At 39.0% G+C, this 21,185-nt stretch overlaps 1 pseudogene; it reads left to right on the top strand.

The window, feature by feature from the left end:
• Nucleotides 1–21,185, top strand: part of LOC119524799 — an 89,547-nt pseudogene that overhangs the window by 64,103 nt on the left and 4,259 nt on the right.

The following is a 21,185-nucleotide window of genomic DNA, read 5'->3' on the forward strand; positions in this document are numbered from 1 at the left end:
TGGCTTGAGCAAATCAACACATCCCCTGGTACCTGGTATGCAGCTATTGATCTGGCAAATTCTTTTTTTCTCAATTGCTGTCAGCAAGGACCACCAGAAACAATTTTCATTCAGCTGGCAATGCCAGCAATTTACATTCACTGTGCTACCTCAGGGTTATATCAACTCTCCAGCCCTATGTCATAATATTGTCTGCAGGGATCTTAATCATTTCTCCCTCCCACAAGACATCACACTGGTCCATTACATTGATGATATCATGTTGATTGGACCTAGTGAGCAAGAAGTAGCAACTACTCTAGATTTTTTGGTGAGGTATTTGCATGGCAGAAGATGGGAGATAAATCCAACAAAAATACAGGGTCCTTCTGTCCAGTGGTGTGGGGCCTGTCAAGATATTCCTTCTAAGGTGAAGGATAAACTGCTGAATCTGGCCCCTCCGACAAGCAAAAAAGAGGCACAATGCTTAGTTGGCCTCTTTGGGTTTTGGAGACAACATATTCCTCATTTAGGTGTGCTACTCCGGCCCATTTACTGAGTGACTAGAAAAGCTTCTAGTTTTGAGTGGGGACCGGAGCAAGAAGAGGCTCTGCAACAGGTCCAGGCTGCTGTGCAAGCTGCTCTGCTGCTTGGACCATATGATCCAGCTGACCCAATGGTGCTGGAAGTGTCAGTGGCAAATGGAGATGCTGTTTGGAGCCTTTGGCAGGCTCCTATAGGAGAATCGTAATGCAGGCCCTTAGGATTTTGGAGTAAAGCTTTACCATCCTCTACAGATAACTACTCTCCATTTGAGAAACTGCTGTTGGCCTGCTACTGGGCCTTAGTAGAGATAGAATGCTTAACCATGGGCCACCAAGTTACCATGAGACCCAAGTTACCTATCATGAGCTGGGTGTTGTCTGACCCACCAAGCCATAAAGTTGGGCGTGCACAGCAGCACTCCATCATAAAATGGAAATGGTATATAAGAGATAGAGCTTGAGCAGGTCCTGAGGGTACAAGTAAGTTACATGAGGAAGTGGCCCAAATGCCCATGGCCCCCACTCCTTCCACCTTACCTTCTCTTTCCCAGCCCATGGCTATGGCATCTTGGGGAGTTCCTTACAGTCAGTTGACTGAGGAAGAGAAGACTCAGTCCTGGTTTACAGATGGTTCTGTATATGCAGGCACCACCCAAAAGTGGACAGCTGCAGCACTGCAGCCCCTTTCTGGGATGTCCCTGAAGGACAGTGGTGAGGGGAAATCCTCCCAGTGGGCAGAAATTTGAGCAGTGCACCTGGTTGTTCACTTTGCTTGGAAGGAGAACTGGCCAGAGGTGTGTCTGTATACTGATTCCTGGGCTGTTGCTAATGGTTTGGCTGGATGTTCAGGGACTTGGAAGGAACATGATTGGAAGATTGGTGACAAAGAAGTCTGGGGAAGTGGCATGTGGATAGACCTTTCTGAGTGGGCAAACAACATGAAGATATTTGTGTCCCATGTGAATGCTCACCAGAGGGTGACTTCAGCAGAAGAAGGTTTTAATAACCAAGTGGATAAAATGACCTGTTCGGTGGATAGCAATCAGCATCTTTTCCCAGCAACTCCTGTCATTGCCCAATGGGCTCATGAACAAAGTGGTCATGGTGGTAGGGATGGATGTTATGCATGCGCTCAGCAACATGGACTTCCACTCACCAAGGCTTACCTGGCCATAGCCACTGCTGAGTGTCTAATCTGCCAGCAGCAGAGACCCACACTCAGTCCCCAATATGACACCATTCCTCAGGGTGATCAGCCTGCTACCTGGTGGCAGGTTGATTACATTGGACCACTTCCATAATGGAAAGGGCAGTGATTTGTTCTTACTGGAATAGACACATACTCTGGATATGGGTTTGCCTTCCCTGCATGACATGCTTCTGCCAAATCTATGATCCGTGGACTTACAGAATGCCTCATCTACCATCATGGTATTCCACACAGCATTGCTTTGGACCAAGGAACCCACTTCACAGCAAATGAAGTGAGGGAATGGGCACATGCTCATGGAATTCTGTGGTCTTACCATGTTTCCTATCATCCAGAGGCAGCTGGGTTGATAGAATGGTGAACTGGCCTATTGAAGTCTCAATTACAGTGCCAGCTAGGTGGCAATACATTGCAGGGTTGGGGCAGTGTTCTCCAGGGGGCTGTGTATGCTCTGAATCAGCATCAACTCTATGGTGCTGTTTCTCCCATAGCCAGGTTTCATGAGTCCAGGAATCAAGGGGTGGAAACAGGAGTGGCACCACTCACTATCACTCCTAGTGATCCACTAGGGAAATTTTTGCTTCCTGTCCCTGCAAGTTTAAGCTCTGCTGGTCTACAGGTCTTGGTTCCAAAAGGAGGAGTGCTTCCACCAGGAAACACAACAATAATCCCATTGAACTGGAAGTTAAGACTGCCACCTGGCCACTTTGGGCTTCTTATGCTTCTGAATCTGCAGGCAAGTAAGGGGATTACTGTACTGGCTGGGGTGATTGATCCTGAGTATCAAGGGGAAATAGCACTGCAACTACACAATGGAAGTAAAGAAGAGTTTTCCTGGAATACAGGAGATCCCCTAGGGTGTCTCTTAGCACTACCATGTCCGTGATTCAAGTCAATGGAAAACTGCAACAACCCAATCCAGGCAGGACTACCAATAGCCAAGAAACTTCAGGAATGAAGGTTTGGGTCACCCCACCAGGCAAGGAACCATCGCCAGCTGAAGTGCTTGCTGAGGGTAAACGGAACATGGAATGGGTAGTGGAAGAAGGTCGTGATAAATATGAACTACGGCCACGTGACCAGTTACAGAAACAAGGAATATGATGACATGAATATTTCCTTCTTGTTTTGTTATAATTATGTTTGTATTTTTCTGTAAAGCAAATATCTTTGCTTTCTTCTCTGTCTTATCCCCTTATCATATGGAATAAGCTGTAATGTTCATTTTGAAGGTATGGTTTTAGGTTATGTGTACAACTGCCAAGTTGACAAGGGGTGGACTGTGATGGTTGGGTTCATGTGTCAACTTGGCTAGGTGACCTAGCTATATGGTCAAGTGGGCACTGGCCTGATGACTGCTGTGAGGATATTTGAGGCTGCTTAATAAATGAATGGGCTGTTTTGTTGGATCATTGGTCAATTGACTGCAGCTGACTGATGATTCATCAAGGGACATGCCTTCCACCATGAGAGAATGCAGTTGGCTGGATTTGGTCCGGGTGATCAGCTGGTTTGTTGGATCATCAGTCAATTGACTGCAGCTGACTGATGACTCATCAAGGGGCATGCCTTCCACAATGAGAGAATGCAATTGGCTGGATTTGTTGTGGGTGATCAGTTGAAGGCTTATAAGTGGAACGGTTAGAGAACCTTCCCTTCTTCTTTGGCTGCCCAGTGAAGCATTTCCTGGGGAGCTCATCGAAGTTGCTGGTTCATTTCCTAGGAGTTCGTCGAAGTTGTCAGTTCATTTCCCGAGGAGTTCATCAGACATCTTCCTTGGAGTTGACAGTTTGTTGACGGCTCTGCAGAATTTGGACTCATGCATACCCACAGTTGTGTGAGTCACTTTAACAATTTGATAATCAGAGACATCTCTCATTGATTCTGTTTCCCAAGAGAACCCTAATTAATACACTTGGATTTGCCATTTCAGAAAGAAGTTTCATAAGGGAAAACCTCAAGATTGAGGGCTTGACTTATTAAATTGGGAGTCCTTAACCCTTGAGACATTATCAGGAGTTTCCCTGGTGGAGAAGTTTAATAGTTCCAAAAATTCTCCCTAGTCCCTCAGGTAACTTTGCAAATACTTTTATTTTCTGTGCAAAATACTCTGGAATGTATCAGCATATTACATTAAACTATACAGAGTAACAGATTCTCATTCCCTCTTCTAGGCTCCATGTAATTAGGTTGTTTAAATAAACTGACCAGACAGGTTAAGTTAGACAGTATGCTATAGAACATTTAAATTTTGGACAAAATATACATCTCTTCCTTTTGTCTCACACAGAAGTTGAAGTTTTAAATACAGACATATCATCCTTTACCCTGTATTCTGATTTACCTTAGTCCTAACCAGATCAGCTTCATGCACATCTCTAATTGAAGTCTGATCACTTTTTCAGCTTAAGCGATGCTGTAAAGTGTAATGCTGGATTTCAGAGTTGCAGAACTTTAACTTGGTGTCTCATGCATCACACAGATAACCAAAGTTCCAGGGGACTACCAGGTTATACACAAAGAGCAAAGAATTTCAGAACTTGGAAATAACAATTAAACTCAAGAATAAATATGACTTCCATACTACCTTACAATCTAGGCCTTAATTTTCTTATAAGTATTTGCTAAATGGGACGTCTTTGGCTTGCTAAAGTTTACAGAATGCAATATAACAGAAATGGATTGGCTTTTACAGTGGATGTTTATTAGTTCACAACTTTACAGTTCTAAGGCCATAAAAATGTACCAATTAAGGCATCAACTGTACGATACCTTCTCTGAAGAAAGGACAATGGCATCTGGGGCTCCTCATTCACATGGACTGGCACATGATGAGTGTATGTTGGTCTCTACCAGGTTTAGCTTCTGGTTTCTGTGGATTTCTCAAAATGTCTCTGAGGCAAACTCTGGATTACATATCTTAGTTCTCTGAACCCCCCTTTTCTCTATCTCTGTCTCAATCTTAATCTCATTCTCTCTCTCTCTCTCTCTCTCTCTCTCTCTCTCTCTCTCTCTATCTATCTATCTCTATCTCTATCTATCTCTATCACTCTCTTAAAGAACTCTAGTAAAGGATTAAGACCAATCTTGAATGGGCAGTGCCTAATCCCCATGGAAACAACCTAATCAAAATATGCCACCCACAATAGGTAAGTCCCCATAAGATTGGATTTAAGGAACATGGATTTTCTGGGGTTTCATAACAGATTCAAACCAGCACAGTCTCGTCTCATTTCTGGTTTTGTTTGTTTGCATCTTCTCTCTTTTACTTTGTCAGTCTATCTAAGGGTTTCTCAATCTTGTTGATCTTCTCAAGGCAGAAATTTTAGTGTTATTGATTCTCTCTATTGTTTTGGTCTCCAAATCATTTATTTCTGCTTTAATCTTTATTTCTTTTTGTCTACTTGCTTTTGGGTTAGTTTTCTGCTCTTTCTCCAGTTCCTTCAGTTGTTCGGTTAGATATTTGGTTTTAGCTCTTTCTTTCTTTCTAATGTAGGCATTTAGAGTATAAATTTCCCTCTTAGCATTGATTTTGCTGCATCACACATTTTAATATGTTGTATTCTCATTTTCTTTCATCACCAGATATTTACTGACTTCTCTTGCAATTCCTACTTTAACCCACTGCTTGTTTAAGAGTGTGTTTTTCAACCTCCATATATATATATTTGGCTTAAACCACAAACATTTATTGTCTCAGAGTTTTGAAGACTAGAAGTCCAAAATCAAGATGTTGGCAAGGCCATGTTTTTTCTCCAATATTGGTAGCCCTCTGGTGATGTCACCTGGTGTCTCTCTCTCTCCCATTTTATCTGCTCTTCCGGTTTCTGCTGACTTTTGTCTGACTTCTTTTGGCTTTCTCTGACTGACTTCTTCCAAATTTCCTCTCTTTATAAGGTTTCTAGTCATTTCAATTCAATTCTCTACATCTTAATTAATTCAATTAACTGATTCAATTCTACACACCTTAACTAATTTTAACATCTTCAGAATGTCCTATTTACAAATGGTTTCATATGCACAGGAATACAGATTAAGATTTGAACATGTCTTTTGTGGATGATGTGAGTCATAAAATCAGTTTCAGCCTTAAAGCAGGAACTAAGGATTTCAGCAGTCAGAATGAAAAATCCCTGTTTCTACTCAGCCAGCCCAGTTCTGCTGGGGAATTTGTCACCTTCTTTGGAGTTTCCAACTTGGGAATTCAACTGCAACTTCAAGCTTCCAACTTGTGGCCTGCCCTATAGAATTCAGTTTGCCAATTCCCATGGTTGCATGAGCCAATTCCTATACTAAATCTCCCTCTATTTAAAATTAAATTCAATTTTATTCAAATATATTCACATACCATACATAATCCATGGTGCACAATCAACTGTGCACAGTACCATCATATAGTTATGCATTCATCATCCTAATCCAATTTTGAACATTTCCCTTACTTCAGAAAGTATCAGAATAAGAATAAAAAACAAAATTAGAAAAGAACATACACATCACCCCCCATCTCACCCTATTTTTCATTTAGTTTTTGTCCCCATTTTTATTCTCATCATACATACACTAGATAAATGTAGTGTGATCCACAAGGATTTCACAATCATGCTGTCACCCTTGTAAGCTACATTGTTATACAGTCATCTTCAAGAGACCAGGCTACTGAGTTGGAGCTGATAGCTTCAGGTATTTACTTCTAGCTATTCCAATACATTAAACCTAAAAACTGTTATCTATATAGTGCATAAGAATTCCACCAGGCTTGCCTCTTGACTACATTTGAAATCTCTCAAGTACTGAAATTTTATTACATTTTATTTTGCATCCCCCTTTTGGTCAAGAAGATGTTCTCAATCCCACAATGTTGGTTTCATATTCATCCTCAGGAGTCATATCCTGCATTGCCAGGGAGATTTGCACCTCTGGGAGTCAGATCCCAAATAAGGAGTAGAGCAGTGAGTTTGCCTGTCAAGGTGGCTTATCTAGAGAGAGAGGGCCACATGTGAGCAACAAAGAAGAGACTCTTAGGAACAATTATATGCAGGTTTAGCCTCTCCTTTACAATGACAACTTTCACAATGGCAAGTCCCATATTAGAGGGCTTGGCTTATCAAATTACCAGGCCTCAGTGTTTGTGAGTACATCAGCATCAGTCTAAGTGAAGAAGTCCAACATTTCTGCATTTCCCCCAGCTCCTCAGGGGTTCCCTGCATATATATTTTTATTCTCTGCCCAAATTACTTTGAGATGTGTCACTATTTCACTCTAACCTATACAGACATACCATATCTCACTTCCTATTCAAAGTTCCAAGTAATTGTAGTGTTGGAACAAACTGACTGTAGAAGTTATATTGTTTAGAAAATATAGATCCTGCACCAAATAAGCATCTCTTCCATTGGTCTTACAAAGAAGTTGAAGTTTTAATACACAGTCAGTTTCAACTTTCACTCTTTGGTCTGATTTGCCCCAGTCTTAGTCAGATCTGCTTCATCCATATCTGTAATCAAATTTTGGGCTCTTTTTCAGCTTTTTTTAAACTGCTGCTGTATGCATTAATATGAACCATATCCACTTTGTTCATATCTCTAATTGAAATCTTGATGGTTTTTCAGCTTTTTAAATGGTTGCTGTATGAGGTAATACTGACATTCATATCTGCTGAGCACTAGCTCTGAGTTTCAGGTGTCACACAGATACCCAGGGATCCAGAGAACAATCAGTGTATGCACAAAGGGATCAGCATCTCAGAGTTTGGAGATAACCACTACAATTCAAGAACAGTGTGACAGGTGTAAGAGCTTACAATCTAGGGACAATTACAATAATTGTTCCCCTGTTAGGCTGTGTTCTAAGATTCAATTCTCAGTTTACACATTGCAGTTAGTCAACATGAGTGAGGCATTATATTGTTTGCCTTTTTTTCTGGTGCACTTCATTCAAAATGCTGTCTACAGGAACCATTCACCTTGTTGCATGTCTCACAGCTTCACTCCTTCTTGTATTTGCTCAATATTCCATTTTATGCATAGACCACATTTCACCATTCTGTTCCTCAGTCTATGTACCATTAGGCCACATCCACTCATTGCAAATCATGAATACTGCCTCCATAAACACCAGTGTGCAAATGTCCATTCTTGTCTCTGCTCTCAGATCTTCCAAGTACATACCCCATAATGAGGTTGCAGGACCTTATGGCCCCCACATATTTAGCTTTTAGTGGAACCACCACACTGACCTCCAGAAAGGCTACACCATTCTGACTCCTCATCAACAGTAGATAGGTGCATCAATCTCTCCATGTTTTCTCCAACATTTTTACTCCTATTTATATTTTCCCTAAAATTTTATAGTTATATTCACATACCATATATTTGTCCACAGTGTACAGTCAGTTGTTCATGTTATCATCAAAAAGTTGAACATTGATCACTACAATCAGCACTTGAACATATTGGTTACTACAAAAAAGTTTTTTTAGTGATGTATAACATGTCATATGGTACAATATAATAGTAAACACAGAAAACAACACCACTTCCAAGAATCCCATATTCCTCCTTTATATCCCCCTCTCATACACATTTAGCTTTGCTATATTGCCTTTGTTACATTTAATGGAAGCATATTACAATGTTACTGCTGAACACAGACTCCAGGTTGCTTTGATTATGTTTTTTTCCCCAATACCAACCATTTTTCAACACTACATGTTTGATATCCATTTTCTCTCCCACATGAAAAACATTTTTATATTTGTACATTTAGTAAGAGTCACTGGGCACTCCAGTTTTTGCCAAGTTATATAGTCCCAGTCTTTGTCATCTATTTTTACCTCAGGTGTCATACATTCACCTATTCCAACTCTTTCAGCTTTACTCACAGACATCTTTGTTCAGTGTACTTACAATATTGTGCCACCATCACACACTATTTCTGGATTTATACAATCAATACTGCTGAACATTTCTGGATTTATACAAGCAATCCTGCTGAACATTCTGTAGTCCTTCAGCATCAAATGCCTGATTGCTAACCTCTTCCTGTACCCTGGTAGCCTGTGTTGTCAGATTTAACTATCAAACTCTGTTCAATGTTAGTTCATATTAGTGAGACCATACAGTACCTGCCCATTTGTTTCTGGCTAAATTCACTTAACATAATGTCCTCAAGGTTAATCCACATTATTATATAATCCATGTCTTTGTTCTGTCTTATAACTACATAAAATTCCATCATGTATATATACCACAAGTTGTTTATCCACTCATCCATTGATGGACATTTGGGCTGTTTCCATCTCTTGGCAATCACAAATAATGCCACAATAAATATTGGTTTAGAAATGTCCATTTCTGTCTTAACTTTCAGTTCCTCTGAGTATGTACCTATCAATGGAATAGTTGGGATATATGGCAAATCTATACCTAGTTTCCTGAGGAAATTCCACACTGTCTTCCAGAGTGGTTGTACCATTCTACATTTCCACCAACAATGAATAAGTGTGCCTCTTCTTACACATCCTCTTCAGCAATTGTAATTTTCTGATTTTTGGGTAATGACCATTCTGATAGGTGTGAGATGATATCTCATTGTGATTTTGATATGCATTTCCCTAATAGCCGGTGAAGTTGAGCATTTTTTAATGTTTTTGTGCCATTTGTATTTCCTCTTCAGAAAAGTGTCTGTCATGAGTTTTGCCCATTTTTTAATTGGATTGTTTGTCTTTCTGGTGTTGGGTTGTAAGATCCCTTTATATAATCAGGATATTAAACTCTGATATGTGATTACCAAATATCATCTCCCATTGCATAGGTTGCCTTTTTACTTTTCTGACAAAGTCCTTTGATGTACAAATTGTGTAATTTTGAGGATGTCTCATTTGTCTGTTCTCTGATTGCTTGTGACTTGGTTGTGAGGTCTAGGAAGACACTTCCTATCACAATATCTTTAAGACATTTCCTTACATGTTCTTCTGAGTCTTATGGTCTTAGTGCTAATGTTTATGTCTTTGACCGATTTCAAGTTAATTTTTGTATAAGGTGTGAGATATGAGTCCTTTTCCATTCTTTCAGAAATGAACCTCAAGTTCTCCAAATGCCATTTATTGTAAAGGCTGCTCACTCCCGCTTGCTTTGGCTTTACTGCCTTACCAAAGATCAACTGTCCATAGATGAGAGGGTCTATTTCTTAACACTCATTTTCGTCCATAGGTCAGTATATCTGTCCTTATGTCAGTAACATGCTGTTTTGATCACTGTAGCTTTCTAATATGTTTCAAAGTCAGGTAGTGTGAGACCTCCAATGTCATTCCTCTTTCTCAAGGCATTTTTGGCTCTTTGGGGCCCCTTGCCCTTCCTAATAAATTTGTGTATTTTTTTCTATTTCTGTAAACTAAGTTGTTTTGATGTTAGTTGATATTGCATTGAATCTACAAATCATTTTAGGTAAAATTGCCTGTTTGCTTTCCTTTAGCAGTTTCTTATAGTTTTCTGTGTAAAGGTCATTTTTGTCCTTGGTTAAGTTTACTCCTAAATACTTGATTCTTTTGGTTGCTACTGTAAATGGATTTTTTTCATCATTTCCTTCTCTTGTTGCACATTCCTTGTGTGTAGGAGCACTACAGATTTTTGCATGTTGATGTTGCAGCTTGCCAATTTGCTGTATTCATTCACTATTTCTAGTAGCTTTGCTGTAGAGTTTTCTGGATTTCCTACATGTAGAATCATATCATCTGCAGAGTGAAAGTTTTACATCTTTGTCTCCATTGGGTGTATTTTATTTCTTTTTCTTTCCTAATTTCTCTAGCTAACACCTCCTTCACAATGTTGAATAACAGTGGCAACAGTGGGCATCCCTGTATTTTTCCTAACCTTAGAGGGAAAGCTTTCAGTCTTTCCCCATTGAGTATGATGTTTCCTGTGAGTTTTTCATATATTGCCTTTATCATATTGAGAAAGTTCCCTTCTATTCCTATCCTTTGAAGTGTTTTCATCAGGAAAGGATGCTGAATTTTGTCAAATGACTTTTCTGCATCATTCAGGAAGATCATGTGTTTCTTCTGCTTTGATTTATTGATGTGGTGTATTAAATTAATTGATTTCCTTGTGTTGAACCATCCTTGCATACCTGGAATGAATCACACCTGGGCGTGGTATATAATTGTTTTAATGTGCTGCAGGATTTGATTTGTGAGAATTTTTTTAAGGATTTTTCCATCTATATTCATTAAAAAGTTCATCTATAATTTTCTTTTTTTGTAGTATCTTTGCCTGATTTTGGTATTAGGATGATGTTGGCTTCACAGAATGAGTTAGGTAGCTTTACCTCTTCTCCAAAGTTTTTGAAGAGTTTGAGCAGGATTGGTACTAATTCTTTATTGAAAGCTTGGTAGAATTCAAATATTAATCTTCCTGGTCCTGGGCTTTTCCTTCTTTGGTTGCTTTTTGATGACTGACTCAATCTCTTTACTTGTGATTGGTTTGTTGAGGTCATCTATTTCTTCTTGAGTCAATGTTGGTTGTTTATGCTTTTATAGGAAGTTATCCATTTCATCTAATTTGCGGAGTTTATTGGCATATAGTTGCTCATAGCATCTTTTCATTATCTCCTTTATTTCTGCAGGACAGTTGTTATGTCTCTTTTCCTATTTCTGATTCTATTCATTTGCATCCACTCTCTCCCCCTCCCCCTTTTTTTGGTTAGTCTAGGTAGTGGCCCATCAATTTTATTGATTTCTCAGAGAACAATCTTCAGGTTTGTTGTTGATTCTTTCTATTGTTTTCTGTGCTCAAATTCATTTATTTATGCTCTAGTCCCTGTTATTTCTTCCCTTCTGTTTTCTTTGGGGTTAGTTTGCTCTTCTTTTTCTAATTCCTCCAAGTGAGTAGTGAATTCCTCAATTTTTGCTTCTGTTTTCTTTTAAAATGGACATTTAGGGCAATAAATTTCCATCTCAAATAAATTTGCTGAATCCCATAAGTTTTGATATGTTGTGTTTTCATTGTCATTTGCTTCAAGTATTTACTAATTTCTTTTGTAATTTCTTCCTTTACCCACTGGTTTTCTAAGAGTGTGTTGTTTAGCCTCCATATATCTGTGAAATTTACTAACTTCTTTCTGTTATTTATTTCCAACTTCATTCCATTATTGTCTGAGAAAGTGTTTTTTTGTAATATCAATATTTTAATAGCTTTTGAAACTTGTTTTGGGAACCAACATATTGTCTGTCCTAGAGAGTGTTCCATGAGTACTTGAGTAAAAAATGTATCCTGCTGTTGTTAGATGTAGTGCTCTATAAATGTCTGTCAAGTCTAGTACATTTATCATACAATTCAACATCTTTGTTTTCTTTATTGATTCTCTGTCTATGTGTTCTATCCATTGATGGAAATAGTGTATTGAATTCTGCAACTATTACTGTAGAGGTATCTGCTCCTTTCAGTGTTCTCAGATTTGCCTCAAGAATTTTGGGGCATTCTGTCTTTGTGCAAGAATATTTATGATTGTTATGTTTTCTTGATGAATTGATGCTTTTATTAATACATAGTGTCCTTCCCTGTTTCTTTGAAGTGTTTTACTTTGAAATCTAATATGAATGATATTAATATAGCTACTCCTACTTTTTTCTTGTTGCTTGTGTGAAATATATTTTTCTATACTTACACTTTCAATCTTTTTGCCCTTGTGTCTTAAGTGAGTTTCTTGCAGACAGCACATAGATGGTTCCCATTTTTTAATCAATTCTGCCAGGCTGTGTCTTTTTATTGTGAAGTTTAATCCATTAACATTTAGTGTTATTACTGTAGTGGCAATACTTTCTTCTACCATTTTGTCTTTTGGATTTTATATGCCATATCTTATTGCTTTCTCTCTTCTTTTACCTTTCCTGATAAACTTCATTTCTGCACTCTTCTCCAACCCTCTTTCTTCTGTCTTTTCCTATCAGCCTGTAGCACTCACTTTAATATATCTTGTAGTGCTTATCTTTTATTCACAATCTCTCTCTTTGTCTTGTTTTTCTGAAAATATTTTAATCTCTCACTCATTTTTGTAGGACAGTTTTGCTGGATATACAATTCTTGGTTGGCATTTTTTTCTCTTTTAGTATTTTAAGTATATCATGCCACTGTCTTCTCACCTCCATGGTTTCTGCAAAGAAATTTATGCATAGTCTTATGGAGCTTCCATTGTTTATGATGGATTGCTTTTTCTTGCTGCTTTCAGAATTCTCTTTTTGTCTTTAACATTGGACAATCTGATCAGTAAGTGTCTTGGAAGTAGGTCTATTGGGATTTATTCTGTCTGGGTTACACTGTACTTCTTGAATCTGTAATTTTCTGTCTCTTATAAGAGTTGGGGTATTTTCAGTGAATATTTCTTCTATTACTCTTTCTGCCCTTTTTCCCCTCTTTTCTCCTTCTGGGCTACCCATAACATGTATATTTGTGTGTTTTATGTAGTCACTCAGCTCCCTAATGCCCTGTTCATATTTTTCCATTTTTTCACCACCTTTTCTTTTGTATGTATGAATTCAAATGTTTTTTCTTCCAGTTCACTGACCCTTTCTTTTGCCTGTTCAAATCTACTGTTGTGTTCCTCCATTGCATTTTTCATCTCCTCCATTGTGGCCTTCATTCCCATAAGTTCTGCTATTTGTTTATTCAAGTTTATGAATTCTTCTTTATAGTCATCCAGTGTCTTCTTTATACCCTTCATCTCTTTTGACATATCTTCCCTCAGTTCATTGAATAGATTTTGTGTTAGTTGTCTCAACTCCTATATCTCAGTTGATCCATTAATTTGTTCCTTTGGTGATCCATATTTTCATGTTTCCTAGTATGACTCATTATCTTAAGTTGTCTAGGCATCTGGTTTTCTTGATTAATTTATTCTGGGGTTCATTTTCATTCTTCTACCTGGGGGTTTCTTGTCATTTGACTTTGTTTTCTGAACATTTTTTGTGCAGCTCAGCTTATTTTAGACCTCTAATTTAAGTTCCGTTTAGTTCATCTCTTGTTTTTCTGTCTCTTGCTCTGCATCTATGTAGTCTTTTTGTGAGAAGGCCCCCTCAGATATGGTCTACCCCAATCAGGTTTACATAGTCTACAAAGGCCCAGGTCTCAGGAGGAGGATATGGTGTTTCCCTGGGAATGAGACCCACTTCTGAGGCCTCTAGAATCTGAGCTTTTCCTATCCTGTCTGGCAGGTGGCACTTGCCAGCCCACAGATCTCCCACCAGTGTAAGGAGGTATGGAGCATTTAGTTCTCCCAGTGACTCTGATCCTGTTTTGGGCATGGCTGCCTGAAGCAGCATTCTCGTTTCCAGTGCCTGGTTTCTGAGATCCCAGAAAAAGGGTTGTCAGTTGAGCTGGACCTCTCTCCATTCTCCGAATCCTGGGAACGCCAATTGTCTACAAGGGGCACTATTCCCTTCTCCCCTCTTCTCTTTGGGGCAACTCCAGCTTAATTCCTTGGTCAGCCTGAGTTGCCAATTAAAGGCAGAGGTGGAGACCTTCAGAAATGAATTTGGAGTTCAAAGAAATTCTGGGTACTCTGTCTTTCCTCCCTCAGACTAGGCTAGAGCTTCAACTTGGGCTTTCTGATAGAAAATAACCACATATGTTACTTTTTGATTTAAAAAATAGAAAAGAAAAACAAGGAAAAAGAAAAAAAAAGGAGTCCCATTAAAAAGATGTTCCCCAGCCTGGACATTTTGTCAGTGTCAGAATAGAGCATTTAAGGATGTACTTTGGGCTATTGCTTGATAATTATCTCCAACAACATCAATTCCTCCCATGCTGGGGGGCTATTGAATTCCAAAAGTAAGAAGTCAGTGAGAAATGGTAAGGGTCAAAGTGTAGGGGGGAAAAGGCTTTTTCTGGGGCCAGGAAATGGTGACTGCTTTTATGTGCCATCCTTCTTGGAGCCCAGCCCTTGTTTAGCACCCCCAGCTCCAAAAATGAGTTAATTTATTAATTCTGCAGTTGAGGCTGTGTTGATATCCCCTTTTTGCCCTCAGCAAATTATTGTTTTTTCCTTTCAGGGAGCTCACTGCAAGACAGTCCATGGGGTCTGGGTGGGGGGGCACCAGACACCTCATCAGGGAAACACAATATTTGCTGCAAACTTGGCTATTCTTTCAGTTCCAAACTTGTGTCTGATGTGTGATGGGTCAATGGAGACCCAGAAAACACTGTTTCATACAGTTCTTGGGTAATTACCAGCTGCTCCAAAAGAGAGATTAAATTCTACACCTCATCACTCTGCCATCTTTCCCCACCCCTCTGCTCTCCATATATTTTTGAAACTTATAGTTCCTTTGTGGTTATTGGTTTCTAGCTTCATTCCATTATGGTCAGAGAAAGTGCTTTGAATAATTTTAATCTTTTAAAAAATATTAAGTCCTGTTTTGTGTCTCAGAATATGATCTCTCCTGAAGAATGTTCCATGAGCACTTGAGAAGGATATATCTCCTGGTGTTTTGGGGTACAATGATCTATATATGTCTTTTAGGCTAATCATTTATATTAAGTTCTTGTTCCAGTTTGAAACTGATAGATACCCGAGGAAAGACTATGTTCTTTAATGCAGTCTTGTGGTGGTACACATATCATGGGTGGGACATTTGATTAGGTTTTTTTCTATGTTACCCAAACAATTGTGGTTGACATATTTTGACTAAAATACTTCCATGGATGCATGACCTTTCCCATAAAGGATGGGTCTCCATTAGATCAGTAGAGTCCTTTAATAGGGCTTACAGAGAGAAGGAGATAGATAAAGAGCTCAGAGAAGCTGAGAGAGACTGTTCAGAAACAAATGTACTGAGATATGAAATCCAGAGTTTTACCTCAGAAGAATGAGTTTAGAGATGCAGAACTAAGAGATAAAGCCCAGAAGTTTACCTTGGAGAAGCTAAGAGAGTAACCCCAGATGTTTAGAGAGAAATGCCCTTGGAAAACAAACAAGGATTCACAGGAGCTGAGAGAGAAGCTTAGAGTCACAGAAGACCAGATACATTCTGCAGAAAGACATTTTCAAGCCAGGATCCAGGAACAAAGGACAAGCAGATGCCAGTCACATGCCTTCCCAGCTGACAGAGGTGTTCTGGAGACCATTGGCTGTTCTTCAACAAAGGTATCCTCTTGCTGATGCCTTCATTTGGACAATTTTATGTCCTTAGAATTGCAAATTTGTAACTGAATAAATCCCCCTTATAAAAGCCAATCCATTTCTGGTATTTTGCATAATGGCAGCTTTACCAAACCAGAACCAATTTTGGTACCATAAAAGGGGTGCTGCTGAGTTTGAAAATACCAAACATGGTGGAATGGCTTTTTAAATTAATACGGGGAATATTCTGGAAAAAATTGTGAGGATATTGATAGTAAAAGCCTAGACTGATTTGAAGAGACTATTGGTAGAAATATGGACCCTAAAGATATTTTCAATGGGGGCTTAGACACAAATGATGATTGTGTCAGTGCCAATTGGAAGAAAGCTCATCCTTGTTTCAAAGTGGCAGATAGTTTGGTAAAATTGGCTCCTGGTATCTGATAGAATACAGAATTTGAAAGTGACAAGCAGGGATACTTAGCTGAAGAGATCTCCAAACTAAACTTGGAAAATGCGGCCTGGTTTCTCCTTGCAGCATATAGTAAAATGGGAGAAGAAATATTTAAGCTGAGAATTGAACTCTTGGGTACTAAGAAACTAGAAATGGATGGTCTGTAAAATTTTGGGCTTCCTGAAAGTGGGACTCCAGAAAATAGTGTGTCGCACAAAGATTTAATGAAACCTGGAACCAGCCAGCCATTTCAGTTCAAGCCAGGATTGGAGGTGGCGTTACCCAGAAAGGGTTTGAGGAAAGTTTTATTATCTGTAAGTCTTCACACTTGCATGCTGATTGCAAAAACAACATTATTGCATGTGTGATATCTGTATAAATGAAACCACTGCCAGTCTGGACCAAAAGGGACATAAAAGAGAAAGATTGAAGGAAACATTTATTCAAAGCTCAAACCATGGTATCCAAGGTCTGGAGCCAAGAAATCGCAGGACAGGAGAGGACAGCAACCCATGCATGTGAAGGGGGCTTGGAGCCAAGAAATCGCAGGACAGGAGAGGACAGCAACCCATGCATGTGAAGGGGGTGAGTTTCTGCCAGAAGCTGAGTTTGGGTCTTCCACCTCAATGTTCATGATGAGTGCTGCTGTCCCAGGCCTCTGAGAGGGTGGAGCACATTCCCTGGGGATTAGGGAGATCCTGCCACCATCTCATTTTTCTGAGGGGTGAGCATGTGCCATAGAGATGGCAGAGAGTCTGGGTGCGACCAGATATTTTAGGAGGGTGGAGCTGAGATAAAGGTGGTCTCCCCACTACTTGGATTTGTTGGAGCAATCACCCCAGTGTTTGAAGAAAGCAAGGCTACTGCATGAGTCTTTGAAAGGGGTGGGACTGCCTCTTTTTCAAGCCCTGAGGATAAAACATCATTCTATAAATGACTCTTATTTTTGAAATCTGATGAGGTTTGCCCTGTAGGTTTTGGAACAGTTTATGTCCCATGAACCCTCTTTTCCTTTAAATTTCTCCCTATTACAATGGGAATATTTACCCTGTGACTGCTCCTCCTTTGTATGTTGGAAGTGCATAACGTGTTCTAAGTTGCACAGCCAGAGGGGAATTTTGTCTTTGGAGAGGCCATGCCTGTAACAGATTTTGATGACTTTGTACTTATCTATTTTTACTGAAATGATTTAAGGCTTTTGTAATATTGTGATGGAATGGATGTATTTTGCATTTGGAAAGAATATGACTGCCTTGGGTCCAAAAAGTGAAATATGCCAGTTTGAAACTGTTACATACACCAGGAAAGTCTATGTTCTTTAATGCAATCTTGTGGGGTGCAGACTAATAGTTGGGTCATTTCAATTAGATTATTTCCATGGAGATGTGACCAATCCAATTGTGGGTGAGACATTTTGATTAGATTATTTCTGTGGAGTTGTGACACCTCCTGTTCAGGGTCATAATTAGACCACTGTAGTCCTTTAATAGAGCTCACAAAGAAAAGGATCTCAGAGAAGCTGAGATAGACATTTTGGGGAGAAATGTACTGAGATATGTAATCAAGAATTTGCCCCCAGGAGAAGCTAGGAGCCAACACAGACCAAGATGCTTGGAGATGCAGACAGAAAGATGTTTAGAGATAATGAGCTAAGAGATGAAGCCCAGAGTTTGTCCTGGAGAAGCAAAGAGAGGACCCCCAGATGTTCAGAGAGAAATGCTTCTGGGATAAAAAGATAGGATTCACAGGAGCCAAGAGAGAAGCTGAGAGACAGAAGACCAGAGACATTTTGGAAAAAAGCCATTTTGAAATCAGAACCCAGGAGAAAAGGACCAGTAGACTCTAGCCATGTGCCTTCCCAGCTGACAGAGGTCTTCTGGATGCCATTGCCCTTTCTTCAGTTAAGGTATCCTTTTGTTGATGCCTTAGTTTGGACACTTATGAGCCTTGGAACTGTAAATCTGTAACCTAATAAATTTCCTGTATAAAAACCTATCCATTTCTGGTATTTTGCATTATGGCAGCTTTAGCAAACCAGAACAGTTCTCTATTTCCTTATTGATCCTCTAAGTTGTTCTATCTATAGAAGTGAATAGTGTAGTGAAGTCACACACTATTTTTGTAGAAATGCCTATTGCTTCCTTCAGTTTTGCCAATGTCCCTCATGTGCTTTGGAGCACCTTGATTGGGTACATAAAACTTTATGATATTTCTTCTTGGTAAATAATCCTTTTATAATATATAGTGTCATTCTTTGTCTCTTTTGACATTGTTGCATTTAAAGTCTATTTTGCCTGATATAAGTATAGCTACTGATGTTTTTTTTTTTGTTTTTTTTTTTGGTTACAACTTGAATGGAATATTTTTTCCATTGTTTTTCTTTCAACCTATTTGTTTTCATTGGTCTATTATTATTCTCTTGTGAACACAAAATAGACGGATCATATTTTTTAATCCATGCTGTCAATCTGTGTTTTTTTAATTGCAGGAGTTCAATCCATTAATATTCAATGTTATTCTTGTAAAGGCAGTTCTTGATTAAACCATATTATCTTTTGATTTTATTTTGTCAGATCTATTTTTCTCTCTCTTTTTATCCTTTAAGTTTCTCTTAATAATACTTTTGAATTCTGTGCCCTACTCCTGACCTCTCTCTCCTGTCCTTTTGTCAGCCAACAGAATTCCCTTTAGTATTTCTTGAATGGCATGTCTCTTGTTAACAATTTCTCTCAGCACTTGTTTGTCTGAAAATTTTAAACTTTCCTTCACTTTTGAAGGAAACATTTGCTGGCTAAAGAAATCTTGGCTGGCAATTTTTCTCTTTCAGAATCTTAAATATATTATACCACTGCTTTCTCACTGGCATTTGTGTCTTATGAGTAGTCAGCACTTAGTCTTATGTGGCAGTGAAACTATTTTTCAAGATGTTGTAATGGTGGATACATGACATTATGCATTTATCAAAACTCATAGCACTGTGCAACACTAAATGTGAACCTGAATATAAGCTGGAAACTTTAGTTAATAATGTATCAATGTTGGTTCATCAATTGTAATAAAAGTGCCAAACAAATGTAAGATGTTAATAACAGAAGAATCTGTGTGCAAGAGGAGAAGAAGTATATGGGAACTTTTTGTACTTTTGGCTGAATTTTCCTATAAACCTAAGACTCTCTAAAAATGTCTATTCATTTAAAAAATCTAAATGGTAAGAATGAGTTGTATCATAGTTGTGTCTCACTACATAGAAGATGAATCTGAGATTTTATAGTTTTTATAATCATTATTTTATTATAGACTGCCAGAGGGAAGGACACTGTCTTTTTCCCCTTCTACACCCCACAAAATAAAATATTGCCTTCTGTTACATAAATGAACCCAAAGGTGGCCACTGTGTGTTTTCACTTGATCACAGCAGCCTGGGTCTGTTAGAAAAGCCCACTGGTGCCAAACTCAAATTCTTGCACATTCAATTCCTTTAAAAATGGCTCAATTAAGCAATTTTTTTGCCATTTAGAGTTGACCTGCATTACCTAAGCTAAAAAAGTGTCCACCAATTGTGGTTACCATTGATAAGATAAAACTCTGCACTTATAAGGCCCTTAGCATCTTTGTCACCTCAGAGCTTTCTTATCAAGAAGCCCCTGTTGTGCAAGCCCTGTGACATTGCCTAGATACATAAACCCTGCCCCCACCCTCACTTTCCCTCTTTCCTGAGAATTCTGGGGGTTTTCCCCTTGTCTGCTTCTCCTAGAGGCTTCCTCACACTTTGCATCTGGAATGTTTCATGCTAAGAAGGACTGCTTCCCACTGCAAATCTGTCAAAGCTAAAACATCATTCCCAATAAATAGCTTGTGCATTCCAACATGCAGTGGTCAAAACATTTCTTGGTTAACTCCCAACCCTCAAAATCAAAATAACTATATCTATTCTAGGTAGGGCAATAAATATTTCTTGAATATGAGTATGGAAGAATTATTAACCTTTATGTTTTTTATCCCCATACAGTGGCTTATGGACCTTGGTTTGATCATACCCTTGGATGGATGGAGAGAAGAGATAAGAAGTGTTTCCTACTAGTGTTTTATGAGGACATGCAGAGGGTAATTTCCTTTCTCTGTCCCTCCTAGGGTCAAGCAGCCTTCTCTCCCTTCCCAAACATCTCTTCCTCCATGCAGAAGCATTCATAAGAGAAAGCATGGGGCAGTGGCTAGGAGCTTGATGCTCAGAGCCAGACTGCCTACTATTTACTGGGTAACCTTGACAATCTCTTAACTACTCTGTGCCTTAGTGTCCCCATTCCCTAACCTGAATAATAATAATTTACTGAGTTGTGAGAACAAAAAGGAAATATCTAGAATCATATTTCCCATAGAATATGTGTTTAATAAGTGCTAGCTATAGCATCATTACAGATATGTTTCTTCCATGTGTCCTTCTAATTTTAGCATAAGACACTCTCAGGGAGTTAGGCCAGAACATCAGCTGACAATCTTCTACTCTCTTTGGTTTATGCACATTCTCCAGGCTGTACAGTGTATGCTTAACACATGGAAATTGTTATTTACATACCCATGAAGCTGACTCCAACCTGACAACTCCTGCATCTAATGAACATGATCTATGCAAGCACCTAAAATCACCTTCAGCTTGGGTCCATTGCTATTGAATGGACTATTGAACTGCAAGCTAGTCCCAAGTCATTTTGCATAAACCTTCAGAGGTTTTTCCAGATTAGAGTGTTCCCAAATAGAGGTCCTGGGGTGGAAGGTGAGGGTGGTAGACAGAAATATAATAATCTCTAGATTTCATGTGCTTATCCACCCACACCAATCCTGGTGTCAATAATAGTCAGATTTTATCTAGACCTTTATCTATGCC

This window comes from Choloepus didactylus, assembly GCF_015220235.1.
Source record: "Choloepus didactylus isolate mChoDid1 chromosome 13 unlocalized genomic scaffold, mChoDid1.pri SUPER_13_unloc1, whole genome shotgun sequence".
NCBI lineage: Eukaryota > Metazoa > Chordata > Mammalia > Pilosa > Megalonychidae > Choloepus > Choloepus didactylus.